We start from the raw sequence: 21,755 nt of genomic DNA, 5'->3' as shown, positions 1-21,755 counted from the left end.
TGTGGAATAAAAACACCTAGGAGCCAAGTTAAGTGTGACAGTGTAGACGAGCTGTTTATATTCTGCGTGTGCTTGTTCAAGATACTTAATTTTGTCATCTCAGTTACAGCTTGTGACCAGCAATCAACGAAGACGTCTTGGAATTGAAGATCTCAAGATGAAGAATTCCGCAACTACCAACATCATTTCATCGAGGGACATCCATCACAGAGCCTCCATGGAGCTGTAAAAATGTAAGGCGTCTCTGGTAATTGGAAGAAGACTGGCCGGAGTATGCTGAAATAACTGACTGTCGACGGGAATCGAACTCTACAAAAACTTGAGTACCTTTTTAATTTAATTTATCTGTCCTATCTTCTGTACAACTAGAGATCTTTCTTCTTAAGTCGTAGATCTATCAGTTTGCTGTAGTTAGAAATATTTCATTTTCCTACTTCTTAAGGTGTCATGGTAGACTAGGTACGTGTGAATGAGATTTTGAAATCTATTAGAGTAGACATGTAGGTTGTCTTTGACTGACTTCCCATGCTTAAGGAGCTTAAGTTTAATAATCACTGACCACACGATAAATCCACTTTATTTGTAATATTGAAAGTTACCGGACGGAAAATTTGCGTGTACATCTTGAGTGAATAGGGTCGAACCTAGTGTCTTTTAAAATCACTTGTTGTTTTTTATGATGAAGTCATCTAATTTTACGACATTCCAGGAGAATCAGTAGATGTAATAATCACTTAGATAATAATAATTTTGATTAAAGATCGGGTAAAACAGAAGTAAACGCTCGTGAGCCATAAAACGACTGTAGAATTCCTAAATGTGAGATAGAATGTGCTCTGTTCATGAAGGGTCTGGAATATGGCCTATCCTGAGGGATATTTGTTGCATAATTGTGTAAATGATGAATTAGTGGTGATATTGATTTATTCTTGTGTATTTGGAACGCAAGATAGATTATAATTAGTGGAGCACGTGTTTGTGAATGTATTTCACAGGTAGGAAGTAAAAATAATGCGAGTAAGGCTCACGCTTGCGGTAAATTCAACTTGTAGCCCACATGATGGTAGTGCTTATGGATTTTACTAGAATCTTCCATTATAATCTCATGAATTAGATGAACTTGCGCTGATATGTAAAATGTATTTCTATCAAGTGATACTCATGACTTCGATCACTAGCCACCATTAATGTAAGAGAATTTCTGTGCACGAATTATTTTTGCGAGACATTACGCGTCCCGACCATCGATAAAAATCATAACTAAAATTGCCAAGTCAGGATTCGTTGTAAATAGTGTACATAAAACGTGTTTCCCTAGTGTGAATGTGTGTGTAAATGTGTATATTTCTCTTGTGCCATGTTAATTTCGTTTAATTCTGATCTGGTCGCGCACTCGCCGTGACGCGGATCACATTCATCGTTGTGTGTTGCCTTAAGAAATAATTTCATGCCCTTAAGGGAAAGTTTAATTAAATTAAGTCAAGGAAGACTAGGAAGGAATTTAATTTTTATTTTGCGAGATTTAAAAGGAAAGATCGTCTCGTTACTTTGTAAAGGCACTCGATTTGTAACAAAATTTATTTAACTAGCTCACACGTTGGTAATGTAAATTTCTAAAAATCTGAAATACTTTAAGATTAATTTAAATGGAAATGAAACGCAAAGATTAAAGGTAGAAATTTTGTCAGCCGCATGATTGCTTTAAAACATTGTAAAAATAAGTCATTAATAATTAATCAAAAATCATTACTCTGAAATGCTAATGATGAACATTAGATAAATGATGCGGTGGAGAACTAGTAAGAACACGATCGTGTTACAATGAAACAAGTTAATTGAATGCTAATAATAATAATAATAATCGAGATAATTAATTAATTTTGAGAATTTTAGAAACAGTTTTTCTTTGCTACTGAAGTTCATGTTAGCGTCATTAACCATTATTAAATATTGTAGATGACTAATTCAGTTGTGTACATAGTAAATGCCACGTGTTGAGGCAACTTTAAATTGGTGAAACTTTGAACACATGTTTATTTAGTTCTTTCAGTCAAATGTTTGGTTTAAAAAGGCAAGTGGCCTAATTACTTCTTTGGTTTCATTTACAGCACAGTAGAGCTGGAGATATGAACACAAGTCACTCTAGATCGAGGAAGAAACCCGATATTATGAAAGCTCTGTTATGTTAAAGAAAAATACTAGCAAGAATATTTTGTTATTTAATTGCTTATGTGAATAAATGTCAGAGTGTTGTTTTAATATTTCTTTTTATCCTACTTGGTCATCAATCCTTACAACCCTTAAATGCCTCTAGAAAGTGATAGCCAACGATCGAACGGTCCACCTTGGGACTCATCGCTCGATGGCTGGGCTTAGCTCGGGAAAAATGGGGGCAGTACAAAGGTAATAACTTCATTCCTCCAATAAAATTAACTCTCTACGGACTTCCCTAACTCAGTCTTTTACTATATACACTATAGTCCGACCCCGCGATGTAGGGGGCAACGTGTCACCCGGCGGCCCCGGGATCGATTCCGGCCGGGTCAGGGGTTTTTAGTTGTAAATGATTAATATACTTGGCCTGGGGACTGGGTGTTTGTGTCGTCCTTAACGTTCCTTTCCTCACATTTAACACTTTACACTTCCTCCATTTATATAATACACGCAGTTTCCTCACATATGGTGCCAGTAGGGGCAAAAGATCTTCATAGGTCGACGCCCCGAACAAATAGCATTAAATATATACTATAAATGGATTATACAGGGTGCATCTGTGATGATGATACAATTTTTCAGGGATGATGGTGGACGGCAAATGAATCAATTTGAGACAAGGAACCATATTTCGAAAAGGATCGAGTCAAAAGTTAAGCAAAATTTTAATCATTTAAGTTCGTTTACCTGCAAAAATTTCACAAACTGCTCCGATTACAACGAATGTTCGAAATGGCGTCCCTCTGCGTCAATGCAAGCATGGCATCGTCGCACAAAGTTCTGTAGTACCCGCTCGAATATCCGCGGTGTAGTTTGAACAGCGTCGCAGGCAGCGAGAATTCTTGCCAAGAGACTCTCTTTAGTCTTGACAGGTGTCTGATACACAAGGCTTTTCACATGGCCCCATGAGAAGAAATGAAGTGGGGTGAGATCAGGTGAACGAGCAGGACACAAGCACCCCGGCGTCTGTTAAGAACGGACGGACGTTAAACAACTTGGATCATTAATAACTTCTGATTCGAACGTTTCCGAACTACGGTTCCTCATCTCAAATTGATCTATTTACCGTTCTTCATCTTGCCTGAAAGTTTGTAACATAATCACAGATACACCCCGTAGGTAAGCATAATACGTGTCCGACTCGTTGGATGAACGGTCAGCGTACTGGCCTTCGGTTCAGAGGGTCCTGGGTTCGATTCCCGGCTGGGTCGGGGATTTTAACCTTAATTGGTTAATTCCAATAGCACGGGGGCTGGGTGTATGTGTTGTCTTCATCATCATCGTTTTTTTTTGTTAGTTGCTTTACGTCGCACCGACACAGGTAGGTCTTATGGCGACGATGGGACAGGAAAGGTCTAGGAGCGGGAAGGAAGCGGCCCTGGCCTTAAGGTACAGTCCCAGCATTTGCCTGGTGTGAAAATGGGAAACCACGGAAAACCATCTTCAGGGCTGCCGACAGTGGGGTTCGAACCTACTATCTCCCGAATACTGGATACTGGCCGCACTTAAGCAACTGCAGCTATCGAGCTCGGTCATCATCATTTCATCCTAATCACGACGCGCAGGTCACCTACGGGTGTCACATAGAAAGACCCGTCCTGGGATATCCCGGCACTCAAAAAAGCCATACGACATTTCATACCAACTACGTGAGGTAGATAAACACGGTATCACAAATGATATAAAAGCAAAAGAAAGAGCTTACGAATGTATTAAGATAATTAATGTGAACTCCATCATGGATCGATTTCCCGGAACAGACAGTTTATTACAGCTAAATAGAATATTTCCTTTTACATTCCGTGAATCTCTTCTGCGCTCACATGGCAAGAACGAGGGGAAGGCTGGGCGCCATGCTGTATTTCGTGCTCCCCTCCTAACCTGTCGGCTAGGGGAAGGGAGGGGGAGCGAGCCTTGATGGCAGGTGGGATGGGAGAGGCGGGAATAACGATTTCAGGAACAATATTCCCTGTTCAGGGGAAGTAACCAGGTCTTCATTTGAATAGCACCCTACCAGGAAAATGGCATTCTCGTTACCTCGCGGAGCCGTGGGTGGAGGAAATCACACGGTACACAAACATGAGCACTGAAGTAATCACCAAATGTCCAACGTTGAACTGCAGTATACAGTTAACGGCAAACTATACTTTCCACCTGCTCAAAGGATGATTACGATGATGATAGTGATGATGATGATGATGATGATAACGATAAGTTGGAAACTCAATGCTAAATGCAATTTAAAAAATATTTCGTTAAAGAAGTGAATAATAAATCCTCTCTGTTCTAACTGCACGATGTCCTACTTGTCCTCCCCATCAGAGATAGAAGTTTTAAATCCACAAAATTAATTGTAGGCGTTTTCGTAGTGCAACCCTCGACCTACGCCAATATGAAACGAGGGAAAGACAAGGGCTAACCGAATCCAATATTCTAATGAGTTGTGAGTGGCCAAGCACAAAATCTAGAGGGTAGGGGCTATAGTTCACAACCAGCATGCTAAACCCCGTAAATTGATTACATGTAACCTGATTAGAATATGCTATGTATGCACCAGAGCACACAATCATGTCTCGTAAAAGGAAACAAATTTGTTAAGTCTTACCTTCAGATTTCTTACTGTCCAGTAGAATGCATCTTCGTGGATAACACACGTAAAGACCTGCAGGCCAACAGATCAATCAACTGAGCCCTTTAACCTGGTTTTTTTTTTTTTGCTTTACGTCGCACTGGCATAGATAGGTCTTATGACGACGATGGGATAGGAAAGGCCTAGGTGTTGGAAGGAAGCGGCCGTGGCCTTAATTATGGTACAGCCCCGGCATTTGCCTGTGTGAAAATGGGAAACCACGGAAAACCATCTTCAAGGCTGCCGACAGTGGGACTCGAACCCACTATCTCCCGATTACTGGATACTGGCCGCACTTAAGCGACTGCAGCTATCGAGCTCGGTTTAACCTGTTTTACAATACAGCATAATTATATATGTTGTCCCACAAGTATGGACAACTATTGCATTAATATTTCAAGGAGGCGGCTTTTTTAAAAATTACAATTTGCTTTCCGTCGCACTGACACAGATAGGTCTTATGGCGACGATGGGATAGGAAAGGGCTAGGAGCTGGAAGGAAACGTCCGTAGCCTTAATTAAGATACAGCCCCAGCATTTATCTGGTGTGAAAATGGGAAACCGTGGTAAACCATCTTCAGGGCTGCCGACAGTAGAGTTCGAACCCACTATCTTCCGGATGAAAGCTCAAAGCTGCGCGCCGCTAACCGCACGAACAACTCGCCCGCTAGGCGACCTTTTAAGATTAGTGCTATTATTGAAGATTTTGCAGATTATTCTATTGCTGCAACCAACTCGAAAGTTGCACTGAGTCTCTGAATAATATTCTGTGTGTTTGTTAGGTCATGACATTGTTTCTCGTAAACGACTGATGAAGGCTGGAAACGAACTCACAATTTCCACCACTGAGACCGGGTAGTCTACAATCTCTCTTATAAAAATCATATCCCTGGGCCAGTATGAGCTTAGGGCAATAACATCTGAAAATTAGATAACATTATTTTACTTTTATTTACGATGAAATGCTCCATGTGTAAAGATTGTTTTCTAAATTCTGCGATAAGCGCTCTCACACTATGCGCCTTTGTAGACTTGTGTCAATGCTGAGACAAAAGAAGTGTGGATCGCGAATGTTAGTACAGCGGGAAGTGAGGTTATGAAAGAGTTGTCAGAGTGCGCCTGCGCATCACGACGCATGGCCTCTTGCGGATCACGACTTCCTGAAAGTGTATCTGGCCTCATTCCGCTGTAAAGCGACAGCATATTATACACTCCTGGGACAAGGTACAGATAATCATCGTAAATTATAGACAAGGTGTATTTTCAAATGATTGCAGCGTAGGAGAGCTGGTGGACATTTGACAACTAGACGAGTGCGGTCTTATGTTTAATTCGCACACAGAAATAGAGCAAACTGGTTTAAGGGTTATTCGTACAAACTAAAAAAATAACTTATAATAAATAAATAAATATATAAATAAACACATGTACTATAGAGTAGGCCTACACATTTCTCCTAGTTTTAATTAGTCTTTCACCGAGCTCGGTGGCTGCAGTCGCTTAAGTGCGGCCAGTATCCAGTATTCGGGAGATAGTAGGTTCGAACCCCACTGTCGGCAGCCCTGGTTTCCCATTTTCACACCAGGCAAATGCTGGGGCTGTACCTTAATTAGGACCACGGCCGCTTCCTTTCCACTCCTTGCCCTTCCCTGTCCCATCGTCGCCATAAGACCTATCTGTGTCAGTGCGACGTAAAGCAACTAGGAAAAAAAATTAGTCTTTCTGAAGTTGAATTTTAAAGAAATGTACCTTTTATGACAGCAATTAATCTCGCACCGCATGACAAAGTCGGCATTGGCCTTCGCATTTGTCAAATTTAAATTGCACATATTGTACATAACTCACTAAATACCTTTCAGCCATATCAACAGCTATATTTATTTGCTTTAAGAACATGCTGTACATTAAGGTGCCAGGAAAGAAATAAGTATCAACGCATCAACCACAAGAAAACAATGTCGATACCGCGTTACATCACGCAGCCACTGGTATTGGGGCGAATAGTGGACCTAACTAACCTAACCTAACCCCATGGCACTATAGCCCTTGAAGGGCCTTGGCCTGCCAAGCGACCGCTGATCAGCCTGAAGGCCTGCAGATTACGAGGTGTCGTGTGGTCAGAACGACGAATCCTCTCGGCCGTTATTCTTGGCTTTCTTGACCGGGGCCGCTATCTCACCGTCAGATAGCTTCTCAATTCTAATCACGTAGGCTGAGTGGACCTCTAACCAGCCCTCAGGTCCAGGTAAAAATCCCTGACCTGGCCGGGAATCGAACCCGGGGCCTCCGGGTAAGAGGCAGGCACGCTACCCCTACACCACGGGGCCGGCGTCGAATAGTGGACCTAGACAGTTAAATTGGAGCCGCTATTATTCTGGCACTACAGACAGCTAACTACAGTCGAACGCGGAGTGGAACGCCCCGTTATCTTTCCTGACCGCGAGCTGTGTAAATTCCTCTCTGTTGCTACCGCAACAAAACTATCATTAAGAGAATAATTACATGCAGGAAGTGGAAGAAATCCTGGCTTATTGGTGAAAAAAAGTCACGACATTAGCTCAAGTAGACCGAAAGGAAGCAGCTCATTATCATATAGATTTCTCGACTAGTTAATACATAGAGGTAGTATGTCAACACTTTGGCAGTAAAACTGTGCACTTCTATACCACCGACCAGGTTAGCTCAGTCCATTGTGGCACGGCTACTTATGACTGTTAGCTCAGTACTCGGGAGACAGGTGGGTTCGAATTCCCCTTCGAACATCCTCTAAATGTTTTTCCGTGGTTTCCCATTTTCAATTCTAGGCAAACGCCGGGATGGTTCCTTTCTCAATGGCACGGACGCTTACTTTCCATTACCAACTCATACAATTACACCTACACCCAAAGACAACACCCCCACACGGCGATACACAGCTAGGCAGAGAGAGTTTCGTTTTCACGCCCTTCGTGGCCTTTGTCTTTCTTTGACCGATATCTTTAGTGTTTGAAGTGTAGGATCCCTTCCATTTTTCTCTCTGATTAGTGTTATACAGAGGATGGTTGCCTAGTTATACTTCATCTTAAAACTGTAATCACCACCACTCGCACATACCAATGCTACGGTGGAATATGTTATATGTGTAACATACGCAGATGTTATTATGTATAGTAACTTGCATTTAATAAACGGAGATTGGGACACTTCTGCGTATATGGGGCTTGCTCTTTCTCCATCCGCCGTCAACAAACATATATACAGGCCTACAATTTGTTTTACGTCGCACCAACACAGATGGGTATTATGGCGACGATGGGATAGGAAATGCCTAGGAGCGGGAACGAAGCGGCCGTTGCCTTAAGGTACAGTCCCAGCAAATGACTGGTGTGAAAATGGGAAACCACAGAAAACCATCTTCAGGGCTGCCGACAATGGGTTTCGAACCCACAAGCTCACAGCTGCACGCCCCTAACAGCACGAACAACTCGCTCGGTAATAAATAAATAAATAAATAAATAAATAAATAAATAAATAAAATTGGAGAGCCGAACATGTCCTCCGAGATTCGCGGCACTAAAAGCCATAGGCCTACGCAAAAGAAAAAAAGAAGAAAAAATGCTGTTAGAAAGAGTTTCACTACAAACTCTACTAAACGCTGCTCGACATTACTGAAATGAACAGAGACAAGGAAATTTAATAATACTGTTATTCGTTGTACGACCCACTAACTACTTTTACGGCTTTTAGAGGCGCCTAGATCCCGGAATTTTGTCCCGCTGGAGTTCTTACGTACGAGGTTGAACTACTGAGCCCAGCATTACGCAAGTTTATTGGCAGAGTGCGTACTGAACAAATGTCGGGGCTTCGTGTTTATTAAAATCGCCTTATATTTTGGTGCAGGAAGAGAGTAGTTCGTTAGAGAGATACAGTGCGGTGGGAGTCGACCCACATTTTGATTTTGTGCGAAAAGAATGTGACTCCTGAAGCTACCTCGCTCCAGCTGCAAACAAAGATCCAAGTTTCAACACTGACAGTGCACGTATTTCTTAGGAGGAATATAAAATTATACCACCTCCGAAAGTGAGAATGATTAATGGGAGTAAATAATATTTTTAGAACGACTTTACCGCACATGACACTTAACTAAGTTGAATACCTTCGGTTTCTTCCCCATCTTTTAGCTCATACTATCAGTAGTATCGAGGTATGAGCGATGCTAGTAATGCCATTCCCTGCTATGAATGGTGTGAAAATGTTGCTCATAGGGTCGGTTGGTGCATGCATTTCAGTGGACTTGGCAGACTGATAAGTACTAGCAACTTCTGGCTCGGTGAGGAAAGCAACGGGAAACTATATCACTCCTAATTTCCCTAGTACGTATCTTCAGTGATGCCTAGGCCATCTAAGATTTGTAATGGTGGAGCTGTTGAAGATCCAACCAAGCCTTCGGGCTGAGGACTGAACACAGTATGATTATGAAAAATCAGTATATATACTGCAGAAGCCTCCGTGGCTCAGGCGGCAGCGCGTCGGCCTCTCACCGCTGGATACCGTGGTTCAAATCCCGGTCATTCCATGTGAGATTTGTGCTGGACAAAGCGGAGGCGGGACAGGTTTTTCACCGAGTACTCCGGTTTTCCCTGTCATCTTTCATTCCAGTATCTCTCTCCATTCTCATTTCATAGCATCTATCACTCATTAATATATCACTCTGGGAATGGCGACCCCATCGTACTAATAGCCTATTCATTACATCCCTGACCCAGTCAAAGACTGGAAAACAGGTTGTAGGTTTTCATTTTCAGTATATATACTGCAATAAGAGGTCTGCTTAAGTAGTATGTGCTGCGGAAAAGAGAAGAAATGTTCAGTCTACATATGAATTTTATGGGAACATTTATATCAATGGATACACACAGTTTTTTTTTTTTTTTTTTTTTACACCGGACCCATCAATTGCTCTCAAGTAGGCCGAGTCAACCTCCAATTGGCCCTCAGATTGAAGTAAAAATATCTTATTTCGCCGAGAATCAAACCGGAGACTTCCTGGTAATTACCCCCAGACAGCGAGGCCAGCCATAACAACATAACACTAAACGCATATATCAACATATATTATTTTAAAAGAGCCTCCGTGGCTCAGACGGCAGCGCGTCGGCCTCTCACTGCTGGGTTCCGTGGTTCAAATCCCGGTCACTCCATGTGAGATTTGTGCTGGACAAAGCGGAGGCGGGACAGGTTTTTCTCCGGGTACTCCGGTTTTCCCTGTCATCTTTCATTCCAGCAACACACTCCATTCTCATTTCATAGCATCTATCACTCATTAATATAAATCACTTTGGGAGTGGCGACCCCATCGTAATAACAGCCTATATCTGATTCATTCATTACATCCCTGACCCGGTCAAATACTGGAAAACAGGTTGTAGGTTTTCATTATTTTTTTTTTCATTATTTTAAAAGTGACCACAACGATTGTTCCTAAGATTGAATGACAAAAATTTTGATAGGAAAATTTTAAATACAGACAAAATGAAAAATCGTTCTTAGGCTTACGACGCACGTATTATTACAAGGATAGGCTAACAATGCCATAAATCCCATAATTCCACGCGTGACCTGAAAAGAATGAAAAAGAGCCCGCATTTCGTGGACTGTATAATTCTAGATGGTGATTGTGAAATCCACTCTATTCCAGTTTCACTGCGCTGTTGTTTACCGCGAGATGAAGCCAAGAAAATAGAGACGCGTGTATTAATAATGAGGTCATTCAGACTCACGCGCACTGTCAACGACATCATTGTTTCATCGTGGATAGCACAGAGTGAAGCAAGGCAATTACATCCCATCAATAAACTGTTTTATTTAGACTTATTCTTTTTTAAACAAATCGACGGGTTATATCGAAACGTTTGTGTCCGTACTGAAAAGTGAACTTCATGACTAAGCTTCAGAGATTAGTTAGAGTTTTCATGTAAGAAATCGATGCTCTCCTATTTATAAGAACCAAGTAGCCTAGTGAAGAGATAGTAGTATTATTGGGGAACAATGACGCATAATCAAACAACTTGATTCCCAACTTCAGTGTCCCAGGTTCGAATTCCAGCGACTTTGGGTGGGATTTTCACTAAAAACAGCTCGAGACAGCAGGAAGGGTATCCGGTCTTAAACATCCGGTCAAATCAGAATCGTGCCTACGTACTTCGTACGTTTAAATAAATGGGTGTAAGGTAGTTTGTAAGATTTTTTTTTTTTTTTTTTTTTGCAAGTTGCTCTACGTCTTACCGACACAGACATGTCTTATGGCGACGATGGGACAGGAAAGGGCTAGGAGTGGGAAGGAAGCGGCCGTGGCCTTAATTAAGGTAGAGCACTAGCATTTGCCTGGTGTGAAAATGGGGAAACCACGGAAAACTATCTTCAGGGCTGCCGACAGTGGGGTTCGAACCCACTGTCTCCCGAATACTGGATACTGGCCGGACTTAAGCGACTGTAGCTATCGAGCTCGGTATTATTATTATTATTATTATTATGCCCTATCTAGTGAAGAAACTATCATATATAGGCTATTAACTTTATAATTGTGATATTACATTTTCAGTAATCAAAGATAATTCCATGGTTACAGAATGTAATATGAAAACAATTTGAGGTATGCCAAAATAATGGAGTAAAATCCCTGAAACATCTATGAAGGTTTGTCGATAGCGGCCATCTTCATCCAGCAGGATCTGAGAGACAAAAGTCGCGAGCTTTGAAGAAGGTTGAGATCTGTCGTTTTTCTGGACTTGAAATGGAAACGACAAGACACTTAATAAATGACCAAAAAGAATTCTCTAGCGCGGGTGTTGAAATATCCTGATTGGAATGTATTTCGGTATTCTAAAGAACAGTGGTCTGTATACAAAGTTCTGCTGCCCGAGTACTGATATTTTGGTTTGCGATTTTATTTTCGGTGACAGCAACTGAACGGAAAGCAATACACTGGAAGTTCCGAGACCTCTTTCCCAATCTTTAAATTATACCTATACATGACAGGAAGATCCTAACTCGCCGCATTTGAGGTACGTGCTTAACATTAGACCATTTGGACGAAAACTACAGGATAAATTTTTTCCCTAAGAAAAGGACAGTTTTACCTTATTCAAATTTACCTATGAAAATACAATAATGTGGGTGGATCACAAAGATATTATACAAACATTTTGCACGGTGAACGAAACTAGCTCAAAACTTGGCAAAACTTGTGTACAACTTTTATGTAAACTTAACAATAAAAATGTAACCAACATTTTCTTTTTCAGATAGGACAGATCGTATACTGGAACTATACAGAACGGCCTAGTTTAGACTAAGTTGCTGGTATTTGTTTATGTAAACTTACTGAACAAGAATAAAGATGCTCATATGTTCCATGCACAACTGTAAGCATGTGTTTACTGTTCCAATACATAATGACCTACTTATTGAAGACGATAGTTATTATTGAAGCTGTTCTAGGTAATACTAGTTTTGAAATACGAGGCCCCAAGTTCAATTCCGTCGTGTTTTGACGTTTAGTGAGTCGTCGAGTTAATGAAGATGTTCAGCATATAAGAGCACTTTCCACCATGGGGATCATCAATTTGTGATGTTTAAAAATAAATACGTTCGAAAAGGTTGCTTGCCAATGCTAAAGTAGGCCAACCCGTTGCGCTGGGATGCGGGCTGGCTTGTAATGTGGGTAGCGGCGATGGTAGGAGAACCAGCGGGATTGAGGTCATCGAATGGAAATACAGGTGGTTCCTTACTACGATACATACAAACATAGAAAAAGTGAAAATAATTCACCGATATTGTGTTGATATAATACCATGTTCTCACAGGACACTGTACTGTAGTTTCATTTTAGATGGTCGGGGCATCGTAAATAGGAGAAAGAGTAGGAGGGAAAAATTGTTATATAAGCTTACATCAGCTGTGTAGCTTTGGTGGCAGTACATGTGTGAGTTTGTAATGAATTGCTGCTAGGATTGGGAATGAAGTTGTCGTAGGCTTAGTTACGGTATAATGTACCTCAAGTAGTAAACCACCGATAACTGCTTTTGAAGAGGCCGAGAGTGGAGTTCGAGTGAAGCTAAGCGTGCCTCATTCTAATCCTTAATGAGGATAAATTTGCAGTGTCGGGAATCAAATCTAGGGTAACCAGCCGTGAGGCTAACTCTTAGACCATGGAATCTAATTGGCAGTCTTATCATAGTTACTTATACACAGTTCAAAAAAATTAGGGGAACATATTTCTGAACGTATGCCATGCTCCACAAAACAATACCTCACACCGAGATATATTACCAACTAAAGCTGTATTCTTTACCGTTGAAGTATACAAAATAACATCGATGGATTCACGTTCATTTTCAGAACACAAACGGAAATGTCCAAATAAGGGCGAAAACAAAGTGATAACAGTCCTCGAGGGTGGATTTTTATCACAGTTGCAGAGCTTCTGTATGGTGTCTGTCCTCCACGAGCATGTATCACAGCTTGGCACCTTCGTGGCATGCTCCGTATAAGTCGACGGATGTCACGTCGCGGTACCAGCTCCCGTTCTTCAATGAGAGCCTGTTCGAGGTCTTAGAGAGTCTGTAGTGGAACAGGACGCCCACGAACACTTCTATCACGCCTATCCCACACATGCTCGATGGGATTAAGGTCGGGGATTCACTGCTGGCCATTCCATCTCTTGAATGTCCAGTTCTCGCAAGACAGCTCTGGTGATGCATGCTACATGAACCCTCGCATTGTCGTGCATGAGTACGAATTCAGGGCCAACACCGTATGCAGCAACCAACACATACTGTAGCAGTATATGCTCGATGTACGCCGCAGCGGTAAGATTACCACGGACGACAAGATGTGTACGGCCATCAATACTGATGCCACCCCACATCATCACAGAACCTTGTCCGAATCGGTCGCCTTCCTGGACAAAATTTGGCATGTACTGCTCACCACGGCGTCTCTATACACCTTGATGTTCATCACGCTGTGTCAGGGAAAATCTGGACTCGTCTGTGAGCAAGACAGGTCTCCATTGGCGAAGTTGCCAGTTGACGTGGGTACGGGCAAACAGAAGGCGAGCTGCACGATGTTGCTGAGTTAAACGGGGCATTCGAACAGGACGTCTGGGTCGTAAGGATACTTCTCTTAACCTGTTCCTTATTGTCTGGTCAGACACCGTGACTCCAGTGATCCTCCTGAGGTCTTGTTGCAGTTCTCTGGCAGTTGCTGAATGACGTCGCAACGCACAGATGGTCAGATATAGGCCATCCTGCGGGGTTGTCCTGCGTCCACGACCTGGTCCAACCCTCCTTGTGAACTGAGACATTGAGATCCGCAGCAACACGACGTAAAGTCCATCCTTCCTGGATCAAAGTGATGGCCCATGCGACTTGAACCTTGTTAAGATGTCCCTTGGGATGTGCTGGCTTACGTACAAAGTGTTCAAATAACGGCAGTAGTCTGTGTACCTCACGACGACACACGGACGCACCGCTATTCACTTTATTTTGAGGGGTCAGCTGATAGTGTGATGCATGGCTTTCAGATAGAGTATAAGTTCGATTTGACATACCTTGAGTAGCTAAGGTCTCAAGGTATGCTGTACGACCATTCGAACCCCATATACCAAATTAACGTTCACGTACCAGACGTTACAAAACATGTTTCTCTAAATTTTTTGAACAGTGTAGTATGGAATCTCTTGGAACTAATGGCCCAGTAACAATAGGTGAATTATAAAAATGCCTCTTTTCACCTTTCCTATCAACCCTGATCCGTTGTACGCTAATTTTTAAAACTGCGTATCATAGTTAAAGTTGCAGGACTCATTCGTGATGTCGTTGAAAAAAGACTTTCAACACCAGCAAAGCAAACGCAAAACCTTTGTAGGGCATGGCCCTTGGAGGAATTGAAGGTAAAAGGTTCCACTACTGTGACCTTGGCACTAACCGGGAAAGAGTGGTTAGCTCTATGCCCTCAGGAATTAGCATGATACCCATGTTTGGTGTACGGTGAGTGAACCCCAGGGCCATGTGCCTATGCATAAGTTGAAATCTCCTTTCTAGATTTCAGACTTTCTGATGGAGGATCGAATCCCATGTCCTTCCTGGTGAACCGAACGCGTCTTTACCGCCTTGGTAATGTAGCCACTTGTAATACCACCTCAAATTCCAAACAAAGTGGATGTGAGATACAGAGATAGATTTATGTTCAAAACAGCAGCAGTTATTACTATGATTCGTCTCTCGGATCCCGAAGGCAGATCCCCCAGTCTCCCTCTTAATACGCAGGCATGTCGTATCATAATTAAGCGTGAATTCACGAACCATTTACTCCCTACAGCAAGCAGTTCGATAGCATTTATAACTTCATTTTAATACTAGTTGCTACTTGTATTCCCTAAAAAGGGCATGTCCGGCGCTTAATTTGCGTGAAGATCGCTAACGCCACACCCCGTTACCCTCCACTGGGACTCCTAAAAGAAAAATGAAGAGCGGTAAGAGTTTTAATTTAACTGTGTTTATTAATCATCATTCAGGTTTATAAGAAGTGAAATCCCCAATTGATTTTCTTCCGGAAACTTAGGTAATGCTTTCTCCTGAGAGAAATAAAATGTCATGCCTCTTTGACTCTGAAATGTCATTACATTTCCAACTCCCTCCAAGCTTTCATTTCTGAGAAAGTTAAAATAATATTGCGGATTAGTTGCACTAACAACCACTTTCACTTCAATTCTTCAGTTTAATTATTCGAAGAGGTTAATGCGGAACATTTTTAAATATTCGCAAACAAACAATGGAATTGTGAAGAAATCAGCAAATTAAAGCAGCAAATGAGGAAGAATAATAGAGAAGACGCTCGTTGATTATTATTATTATTATTATTATTATTATTATTTAGGACCTATAAGGGCTTTAGATATCGTGATCAATGGTTTATGTGCATACTGGATGTGCAATTTGTATCTTTTAACATGTAAGATTATGACGTTTGTTCTCGTGTTTACAATTGTAAGGAGGCTGCCTGGTCAGAAAGAATTGGTTTCGATTCCTTGTTAGGAAGTATAGTAATTTAGAAACGAGACCTCCATTTGTGAAGAGGCATGCAGTTACGAGATTCATTAAGCCTATAACAAATTACTACTAGGTTATTTCTACGTTATTCGCGGGGGGGGGGGGGGGAGGGAATGGTGACCAGGCACAGAACTAACCACTCAATCCCACTTAGTATTGAGGAGACTGAGAGAAACCTGTAGAGCCATGACTTTATATATTGTTGAGAAAGAAGCCGGCTTGAAAATTTACTCTCTCACTATTCACATGGAGCTGAAATGGGAATGAAGGAAAATTAATTTTAAGAATAATCGTCGATTGAATTCAAACCACCTATCTGCTAATCTACGGATAGTTACCACGCAGGCTAGATTTTTCGAACCTCAAGCTACCCTAGTGTGAACTATCAGAGACATAAATTGCATGCTTGAACAATGTACAACCCAAACGTAAATTAAAATATATGTGGCTCATATCTAAAAAATACCTCAGTAAGTGTATAAAATGCCACAGAGGTTCAGAAAACTGAACAAAAGAATAGTTTTAGACAAAAAAGTAGTGTTTCTAGTGATAAAAGGTTTGGTTAATAGTTTGTACACAAGTCAGGAAATATTCTATAGTAGCACTCCTTCTTAAGACCATGCAAATTACTATAAAATCAGGCAATATAAGCCTAGACTTAAAGGCATTTGGTAAGGACTTATTTTCTAAATGGTCATTATTACAAATACGATGGGAACTGGATCACGCTCTATACGAAGTAGTGGATACAGTAAAATCGGTACGTGCACCGCTGTTACACCATCTGGCTGAAATCTCTGCTCCACGACCACCAGGCAGCATGCTTCATTCGAACGTTATATAAAAGAAGCAAGACTTCTCGTAACATGTGATTCTGGTTAGTGTATTTCATCAGCAGCCATATGGAACGAATACTCTCAGGCTTTACTAACAACAACGTTCTCTTCCTTTGGAAAGAATGATAAGGGATAACGAAGACAAAATTGTACATCGATTCTGCGGGTTGATTAAAATACTTTGTTAAAGAGAACCGTCGTTCGATTTCCAGTTAATGTACGGAAAAATTTAGAAATCAAATGTCACATCAATACGGTACGGACCGCACGTAAAACGTGCCTTAAAACTGTCTGACTATATGTAATGTTAAATGGAAACTTGCTTACTTCGCTTTGATATCACTCGGTTCAAGAGCAACTAAATTACAGACCATTTCGATTACTTAAATTACTTGTTTAAGTCAAGGGATGAATGATATGACGTTACAGTACTTTATCCATAACATTAAGAAATTATGCCAGTTATATTCAAGTACTTTAAAATGGTTTGTTCCGTGTAGAGTGTCTGTTACCCTCCATAGCCCAATCATCAATCGCATTAACACCGAGAATAGGACAGCGGATCTTCGAACAATGTAGTTCTCAATTTGATTTTGAAATTTGACAAAGTGTTAGATTTATAATTAGTAAACCAAACATTCAGTATGAACTTGCCTAACATTGCTAATGTTATTGGTTCATCGTCTCACCTTCTGCGATTTTCGAGGATCCGGAATTTTGACCCGGTAAATCTACCAACACAGGGATGGCGTATTTGAGTGCCTTCAAATAACATCAGACTGAACCAGGATGGAACCAGCCAACTTGGAGTTAGAAGGCCAGCGCTCTGCCAACATTACCGAAAGATAACTGAGCAGCATCTGTTCGCTCAAAGGATGGCCGTCTCAATCAACAATCAGAGTTCAAGACACATGAACAGCGTCGGTATAGACAGTAACTACGGAAGGGGGTCGAGTAGACGAAGAGATAACATGAGCTGCGACGTGCTTGCAGCTGTATTTCTCTTTAATTAACCCTGGTAATCGCACTCACAGCTCCACGGTGGCTGAATACCAGCAGCAATTAGTCTCTCAACTGATATCATCGGCACCTCATTACGATGGACTGCAACATAGCCAACGACCTAGTACTACACATTTCCAATTAATCTGCATTTATTACAATCTCCTCGGCTTAGAACGACTCCGCGAACGTATTGTGGAACGTGACAACTCACTCGTCAAATACAACCCTAAGAAAGTTCGTTTCTTGCGGTACTACAAAACTCATTTTCTGTCTTCAAGATATTCTACAGGAAGTAAATTGACATGAATAGTTCGTTACATACAATTCTTCACACTTAAAAAGGATTTAGCAACCTATTTGACTAAAGAGTCAGCGTCATAATTTGTATACTACGTCCCGTGCTATCATCTTTCGTAATAGAAGATTTCGTTGTTGCGCATGAAAATACCGATGTGACAATGTTGAGGGGAAGAATACTGACCCGCAGCACATGTATCACTTGGACGAAAATCATGCAAATACTGAACCTTCGATGACAGAACCTTTTTGGTCACAGTTCTAAGCTGAAATATTATCACTGTCACATATTAGTTTTTCTAGCCGCATCAACAATTTCTTTAAAATATTTGATCTCCTCGACTGCAAGTGCTGAACAAACTGAGGTGAGAGAATTTCTATACATGGTATTTTACTCTTCCCCTCTTCAATGTTTCTATGGTTCGTTGCAACGTGCAGTGTTATCTCCCGATCCAGTGGATGGATGGAATTAGACTAATTAAATACATTACGACTCTGTAATTACATCAACAGTTTTCATCAATATGTTCTCGAACTGAGGACAAGTATTAACGATATGGGCGGAAGCTCCAAGCACTAATTTATTTTCCACTCACCATAGCATCCTCCCCCCCCCCCACCTCTTATTTGAGGTATTTACTCATATAACTTGAAACAATTATCTATATTTTGATGTTCTGGAAATATCCACTCTAGTGCTGATTGCAAGCGATTATCCGTAAACCAACAACATATCTTAATTTCAACACATTCTGAATATACGGGAAACGCATCCTCTAATCTTCTGGAGTCAATTTTACTGAAAGGATTCATCTTTTGTCGTATGAATATGAATAATGAAAATCATTCTGTCAAGTTTATCCTTGTGTGAGTTGAAGAAAAATAAATATCAATTAGTGCATATTACCGCGGTTTGGAAAAACCGATTTGATGTACCGTCAAGGTATGGAAAATTTATAAACAGCTTGTGGTGAATGAACTGAAACACACTCCATACAGTCCAAGGAGTCAAGTGTTTCTAATTTCAACATGGAATAACAACAGATTGATATTTATTATTATTATTATTATTATTATTATTATTATTATTATTATTATTATTATTCTACTATTATTATTAGCTAGGATCAGCGATGATCGAATTGTCCAAGGTTGTGACCTAATTTGAAATATACATGCTGACAGGGGCACGGATTGTACTGTATCTCATTACCACTGAGACTTCTAATCCGACATAATTTATCCTAATGGAAAATTTCATCTGGACGTAAAAACACATCACCTCGACGTTCTTTCTGTCATCTGCCATACTGGCGGTCCACCTCTGTCTGATTCCATCACTTCATGGTTGATATTGTAAAACCGGGAAACATAAAAATTCCAAACTCCAAACTTACATAATTCCAATCAAACACATTAGCACAAACCGTTGACAAAAATATTTGCTTCAAGCCCTTTAGGTACATTAACAATGACAGTAGTAGCCTTTCCCCCAAAGAATATAATACGTATCGTGATATACCTGGACGCGTGTTTCCTGTTATGGAAATTAACAAGCTTAGGTCAGAAAGTGAACTGCCCGACCACAATAGTATTTAGCACGCATCTTAAGCTTTGTGGTACCGAGTCATTGAACTCGAATACTAAAAGACTAGTCTAGCAGAGAAGATTTTTTTTTTTTTTTTTGCATGACAGTACCACGAATAAGCCTCCGTGGCTCAGACGGCAGCGCGTCGGCCTCTCACCGCTGGATACCGTGGTTCAAATCCCGGTCACTCCATGTGAGATTTGTGATGGACAAAGCGGAGACGGGACAGGTTTTTCTCCGGATACTCCGGTTTTCCCTGTCCTCTTCCATTCCAGCAACACTATCCATTCTCATTTCATAGCATCTATCAGTCATTAATAAATTACTTTGGGAGTGGCGAGCCCATCGTACTAATAGCCTATATCTGCTGACCCGGTCAATGACTGGAAAACAGGTTGTAGGTTTTCATTTTTCAGTATCACGAATATTTATTTCACTATATTGATCACGAAATAATTTATGAACATGAAATGCTCGTTTATTCCTTTAAGCTTGTTACACCATTACGTAATTATGAGATTTCTGTACAGAATTATATCAAATATGGCCATTAATTAAAATATTAATAATTAATTTTGAACGCAGCGTTCGTGGTGGATATTAAAGTAGAGGATAACGGGGAGAGGGGGATTGTATGATAATACACATTGAATAGAAATAGATACTTATGTAACAACCTATAATAACATTCTTCCCACTCATGTCATATATAAACAACATTTATTTCACAAGCTGTGAAGAGTCAACTTATAATTGTGAGGATATAATTTGAACACCTGCCATATCATCATCTTCCTTACCTTTTCCCAATTATTTGGGGTCGGCACTACATGTGAATTTAGACCAGTTTTACAGCTGGATGTCTTACTTGACGCCAAATTTACGTGGTGGGATGTATGGAGTATTGCGAGCTTCTGTGGTTGTTGGTAGTGTGAAGTGTTGTCTGTAAATGAAGATGTATGCTAAGGACACGAACACTCACCCAGTCTCCGGGCCAAAGGAATTAACCAAACGCCGCGAGAACTTCCAATTCGGCCCGGAATTGAACTTGGAACTTTCTAAACTGGAAACCACTACGCTATCCAACCAAGGAATCGGAAAAAAATCTGGCATGAGGGGATATTTCGAAACAATGAGTGCTCTTAAGATATAAACACGGGACAGCAGATGCATTTATTGCCATATTAATAAGTGATTCTTTTTGTTTGGTTCTTTCCCACTGAAAAGTTCACATTTGGATAACTCTCAACTCCACTTTGAAGGAATTAAATGCACTCTATTTCGGATCACTATTTATTATATCTTAAATCTAAGAATTTCGAACATACTGCGCTTCGGATCACGGTTGGTTGCACTAGTGCTTGGATTTTTTAGTACCTATATAAGGCTTTAAAGTTTTAGGCACTTAAGTACAGAAAAGAAAGCCATCGTAATGAATGGTTAGTATCACTAGTAATTATTATAGACCCTATTAGGCCTCCCTACTCAACCTAATTTTTATATTTTAAATTTGATATTGATATATTTGTTTTAAATGTCAGTAAAATACATCATCCAAAGTCTTGCCTGCTCTATAATTTTATTTCGCATCAGTGAAATATTACCTAAGCGTAATTAACAATACAAGACGGTTTCTGACGTTGGCCAAGATTATTACGACAAATGGGAAGACAAAACTCGAACAAATTTGAAGGAGATATGTTTTACCAATTAACATTTCTAGTCAGTCGAATATAGAAATTTGGCACCTGCAATTTTCTACGACGAGCTAACTTCAGTAGAAGCACTGGCACATGAATGTGAGGTATTCCACAAGACAGGCGTTCTCAACCTGGTGCTCGCGATCACCGTGATGCTCTCGTCATGCTAGTAGAAAAGTGCTCACGAGCACGAACGCTCATGAGAACCCTTTTTTCAATTCAAATTTTGCTGTACGAACCGGAATTATAATCTTTCAGCATTTAATGATTTCAAGCTTAAGTTGGTTATGCTACCGCTTTATGTTTTTAATATAATGCGCAACGATGGCCTGATGTGTAAGTTAAAAACTGATACACAGAACTTGCACACAAACACACGCACACGTGAATAAT

At 40.7% G+C, this 21,755-nt stretch overlaps 1 protein-coding gene across 1 annotated transcript in view; it reads right to left on the bottom strand.

The window, feature by feature from the left end:
- The window catches only part of LOC136877474 (ribosomal protein S6 kinase alpha-5), a 202,203-nt gene that overhangs the window by 104,245 nt on the left and 76,203 nt on the right, over positions 1-21,755 (bottom strand). The window lies entirely within an intron of this gene.

This window comes from Anabrus simplex, chromosome 7 (assembly GCF_040414725.1).
Source record: "Anabrus simplex isolate iqAnaSimp1 chromosome 7, ASM4041472v1, whole genome shotgun sequence".
NCBI lineage: Eukaryota > Metazoa > Arthropoda > Insecta > Orthoptera > Tettigoniidae > Anabrus > Anabrus simplex.
This window is presented reverse-complemented; position numbering and strand designations above follow the sequence as displayed.